A 5820-nucleotide genomic window follows, 5' to 3' on the forward strand; every position below is an offset into this window, starting at 1 on the left:
ACTGAGGGCGGGACCTGGACGCCGGGGCGGAGCCTGCACCTCGACAGGGTGGGGCCTCACAGGCCGCTCTCTCCGGCGGCTGGTGCTCAGGCTGACGCCCGGGATGGGGCGTGGCCTGCTCGTGAACAAGGTGGCCCTGATAGGGCAATGCTTAAAGAGCAGGCGTAAGGGGGCGGGGACTGGGCTTCGGGGCGGGGCCTGCGCCTGGACAAGGTGGGGCCTGACCGCTGCCTCCCGCAGGTGGTGCTGAGGCTGGCGCCTGGGATGGGGCGTGGCCTTGGCTCCGGGGCGGGGCCTTCTCAGGGACTGAACAGGAACGCGGCCTTAGGCGGCTGGTGTTGAAGTTAAGGATGGGAGATGATCACGACTTGAGGAAACCGTTACTGATGCCAACGATGGTGGCGTAGGGGTTGAGAGTGGGCCTGCACGTTAGCGTGGCCCGGGTCAGAGGGGAGAGACTTGCTGTGATTGACGCCTGAGATCTCGTCTGGAGCCTGCTGGCTAGGACGTTGGAAGTAAACCTATCTGAAAATCTTGCCTGGGGCAAGGCCAAGGCTCAGGCCCCGCCTTTCTGTGATTGGCAGATGAAAGTCACGCCCTAACTAAAAGGAGTGGAGTCTGGGATTTAGAGCGGGGCGGGTGGGCGTGACCTCGCGCTGGTGGGTGTGGCCTGGAGCGATTGGAGCTGGACTGGTTCCTGCTGAGGAGGATGCCTGAGGCGCAACTTCTAAATAAAGCTCTTGCCCTGCCAGACGCACTCGCGAGTGGGGACTCAGGAGTCTGGCAGCCGGCCCTGGCCTGCTTCTGCGGTTGCCTGAGTTCCTCCAATTAGTGTTTATTGGGCGCCTGCGGAGCAGAGCTCCTCATTAAAAACTCGAAAACAAGGGTACAGCTATGTCTTAATTGGAATGGATGCCCGGAGACCGAGCCAGAGAGGATCGTGAGGCCCTGGCGTCCGTAACAGTAAAACACGAGTCACGTGAGCAGGCTGGGCACTTTGTGAAGGAGATTTTATTATCGAGAAAAACTGACTACCAAATTCTCTTTCCAATGGTACAATGCTAATGGTTGTAAAAATAGAGTTTCTTAAAATTTGAAATCATACTGAGGCATTAAGGAGTGGACACTATTCCTGGGAACCTACTGAAAGTCTTTGCCGTATGTAATTGTTCCGTGTGTATGTTTATCCTTGAGGAGGCGACATAATTGACATTAAAATTACTGTATTGTGAAAATTGGGACCTGGAACTCATTATCCTCCTGCCTCAGCCTCCGAACTGCTGGGATTATAAATATGCCCAGCCAGGCCACATACCTTACGTTGCAACATTAAGTAGTATAAAGCAGGTAATTAGAAACAAGACAATTGATAAAGGGAAATTGTTAGCTGGGGTGAACACACTACACAACCATCCATTCAAACAACAAACACTCCTTGTGAAGGTGATATTGAGAAATGTTCCAGTCTACATAGAAAAGGGAGATGTTTTAATTCACTGAGCAGTGACTAATGCGTGGGAAATATGAGATGGAATCTGTCTCAAGTTCATAATCGGTGAGGCAAGAGCATATTTTAATAGTTCTGGTATTACTTAGATGCTCACACCAAATGGTAGCCTCGTGTGTTTCAAGGGTTGTTCACTGAGAAGTTGGTTTTGTTTTACATGCCATTGACCTGAATCTGAGCACATCCCCTTAAGCTCCAGCTTTGGAAAGAGGAGTCTCAGTTTGCAGAATGACAAGTGTACCTTGTCAGCTTTTCCAACAAGGGAGAGGCACTTTCCCCTGTCTTCTGGGGACTGTGAGCCTAAGGCCAATTCTTAAGGGAACTCCCTTGGGTGTAGAATCAGATCTGGACCATGTGCCCAACCCATGTTAGTTTGCTTTAAGAATGTTCTCTGTATTTACTTTAGTGTTTGTATGCAGCATGGCTCGTGGATGTCTGAGGATAGGTTTGGGGAACCTTTTTCTCCTACTGCTTGGGTTTGTGGGATTGAGTTCAGCTCATCAGCCTTAGCAGCAAGCTCCTTTACCTGCTGAGCCATCCATCTCACTGGCCCATGGTTTGCTTTTTTCGCCATGGATTTTATTTTGTATACACTATTGAGGTCTAGTAAAATAAAATGTAGCGTTAGGCTTCTTAGAACGCATCTTTCCTCAAGACCACTTTTTTAGTTTGTACAATTACTTACACAGTATGCATATTTCTATAGCTGTGCATAAATAGACTGCTTTGTGTCCTAATGAATGGGTCTCCAGTGACTGCTCATGGTATTTGTAGACTGGGTGTATCAAGTGTCAGTGTTCCAATTGGTAGATAACCCACGTTTTGCTTAGTTACTATTAGTTTTGTTTTGTTTTCTTGAGGGTCTGTGTAGTTCAGGCTGGCCTGGAACTCACATCCTCCTCCTCAGCTTTCCATCTGCTGGGATTGTGGGTATGTACCACCATGCCACATCTTGTTCAGTTATTGTAAAAGAAAATACAACCTGCCTTTAAAACTGGAGTTGTGTTTTTCCGACCAAAGATGGTATCATGAAAGTAGTCATTAGTGGGGCTGAGAGGCCAAATCTTTTAAGTTCAGACTCCAGTTTAGAGAACCTGCCCTAAGTTTGAACTCAGATAAACTAACAGACTGGTACCTAGCACTAGTTTCCAAGTTGCCCCCCCTAACAAAACCTGAGCTCCAGTCTCCAGGTTACACCCTCAACAAGACCAGTGTCTCCAGGTATTTCCCCAACAAACCTGCACCCCCAGGTTACGACCACCAATGAAGAGGGGAGTAGAAATTAAGTTTACGATATGACCCCCAGCACCAGCCAATTATGTTAAAGGCCACAGTAGCTTTCCAGTTAGATGCTTGCACATGCTCTCCCTGCTTACTGCTTACTATAAAGCCTTGCCCCATAGACATCTGAGGCTTCCCCTCCCCGCAAATCATCCTCCGTGACAGTGGTGTGATGGGGGGCGGGAGGCGGAGCTAGCTCGAATAGAATGAAGACCCTGCTGTGAGTTGCATCAGATCGGCTCCTGCCTGTTTTTGGGGGATCACTAACATTTCCCTGGCACAACAGGGCAAGGGTCAGTCATGTAGAGTGCCAGGTGACAGGTGCTGTGGCCATCTTTTAGTGGCTGCTACTCACCAGACCTGAGTCTCAAAGGAGGGAGGGAGGGGAGGAGGGAGGGAGGGAGGCAGAAGAAGAACCAGATTATATTCTAGACTAAGTGGACCAAGGTAGAACTTGTAAGGTGTTTTATTGTGCTGGTTAAGAGAGATAGGGGACATGATATGGGGGCTACCCCATGAGGCCTGGGGCTTGGCTCTGAGGGTGGGGAGCTATTGTCAACCATGAAAGACAGTAGGCTAACCAGAGAGGACAAGGGAGGGGTGTGGAGTCATCCTTGGCACCTCAGCAGCAACCTGCCTGTCACTACCTATGCCTCAGCCTCCAGAAGAGGCTTTCACGTGACTAAGGCTTACCTGGGATTTGCTATGTTGCTGATGATGGCCTTGAACTCCTGACCCTCACTGGACTTACCAAGTCCTGGGATGATGGTTTTCTGTGATACTTCAGATGAAACCCTAGGATTCTTGTATTCTAAGCAAATATTCTACCAACTGAATCACATCCCCAGCCCAGTCTTCACAGACCCTTACTCATTAGGCGCCACCCTGTGCCTCTGAAAATGGAGGTAGACTTTGGTCTTCCTGGCTGCCCATGTCTGTTTTGGAGCTGTTAGCCCTTTGAGCCCCCTCACTCCATTACCCTGTCCCTGATTCCCGACAGCTCCCCACCCCCGTCTCATGCTTAATCCTTACTCAACATTTGCCAAGTGACACAAAATTGAAAACCGAGATTCAAACCAGTTGGTAGCCCGCTTTCAGAGAGAGGGTGGCCAAAGATCTTAATTGAAGAGAACATCACTATTCTAGAGCTGCTGGACATGGTGGTGCGTACGCCTTTACTCACTTGGAAGGCAGAGGCAGGAGGATCTATGTGAGTTGAGGCCAGCCTGGTTTACATAGCAAATTACAGGTCTAAGTGGAAAGACCCTATCTCAAACAAGCAAACAAAAGTTACAGAATTTACCTATCAGTGTCTTACAAGTGCCTTTTTTGTTTTTTTTTTTAAGTGCTGAGCACAAATATTAAAAGGGAGAGAGAGATGTTTTACTCAGACACCATTTGTTGTCACATGGATGGGAACAGAAGTAATTGTTGGGGACAGAAAGTGAAAGGTACTATATTACGTTAGTTTTGTGGTATCATATTGAAATACCTGAGGCATGAACAACAGGAAAGCTTACTCTAGCTCATGGGTTTGGAGATTCCAGTCCCTGATCTGGTGGCCCTGTAGATCTAGGTCCCAAGCAGCAATCATGGCAGGCACGTGTGGCGGAGCATGGCATTCTGAGAGGCAGGCCCCATCGTTACCTTGGCAGGAGAACCCCACCCCAACCCCATTACCTAGAGTCCTTTCTGCTAGGCCCCTTGGCCCTGCAGCAGTTCTACTTCAGGGCACTGCAAACTATAGCAGGCACAGAGGTAGGGGGTGGGGTGGGAGGGGTGGCCGGGATAGCTGTAGGCGCATCAGGTGCCTTACCTAGGAAAAGAGTACTGTACCCTGAGAAGCGGCAGTGGGATAAGATGCCGGTCAGGTGGACTTCTGTATCACAGCCGTGTAGACATTTAAAATGTCTTCAACTGGTCTGTTCATGTCAGCACTGCTACTATTCAGGAGTGCTTCAGCACCAGGGCAGGGTGCTGGGGTTTCTGCCCCCTGAAGGGCAGACTAGGAAGTCTTCTCATTACCCAGGCAGTACCAGCCCAGGCAGAGGCTGTTGCCTGGCTGCCAGCTGACCAACCCTTGTACCTGATATTACTGAAGTGATTTGTCACTTTCTGACCCTAACTGAAAGTACTATTACATTTACTACAAAAGAACAAGAGAAGCTGGTGTGATTTTAGTACCTGGGACAGGACTTCAGGGCTAGCCTCTGCTACACGAGATCCCACATTTAAAAGGAGAAGTATGTACAAACAGCATTTAACTTACTAGGACTCTTCATTACAAAGGAGAAGATCATCTTAGCCACACAGAGTGTAAACACCAAGCCGGGGAATGCTAATGTCACAATATGTTCTCTACAGTGAAGACAGTGTAGAGCCTTCCACTCCCCTTACTGGTTATTTTAAACTTGAAAGCAATCTCATTGGGGCCCTGGGGAGGCTCCTTAAATGAAACAGAGGCTACAGAAAACAACAGCTCTAGAGGTAGTTCCCCTAGGGGCCTTCTACTGGGGAAGTTAATCTCCCTGTCGGCCTTTCCCTCTCTGTTGGGAAGGCTGGGATGGTGTGTGTGAAAAGTGTATGCTGAAGAGAGTTCCCAGCCTCTCTGCTTTAGTTTCCTTACTCATTAAAGTAAGACAGTTATAATTCTGTCCAGCTGCAAGGGTCATTGTCAAGGTCAATTGAGACTGGCTACTGATTGACAGTCACCTGCAACTCATAGACACCTCAGTCACCAGTATTTTCTTCTGAGGTCTTAGTCTTGTTTTTTGTTTGTTTGTTTGTTTGTTTCCTTGAAGGTTAACTATAAAAGTTGAGGTCTCTGGGGCTTTCTGTTTTCAGAATCTGCTCACTTGAGATACATATCGGCCCCTGAATATGTCCGAGGTGATGTGTTTATAAAAAGATAAAGCGATAGGGGGATATGTTCTATGGGTCTGTGGTCCCATGCTGAGGCATCCCTCATGGGGAGGGGAGTTAAGAGGGTAGTAGGGGCAGAGAGAGGGGGGGAGAGAGAGAGAAAGAGAGGG

The sequence above is a fragment of the Grammomys surdaster genome, unplaced genomic scaffold, assembly GCF_004785775.1.
Source record: "Grammomys surdaster isolate TR1022 unplaced genomic scaffold, NIH_TR_1.0 167, whole genome shotgun sequence".
NCBI lineage: Eukaryota > Metazoa > Chordata > Mammalia > Rodentia > Muridae > Grammomys > Grammomys surdaster.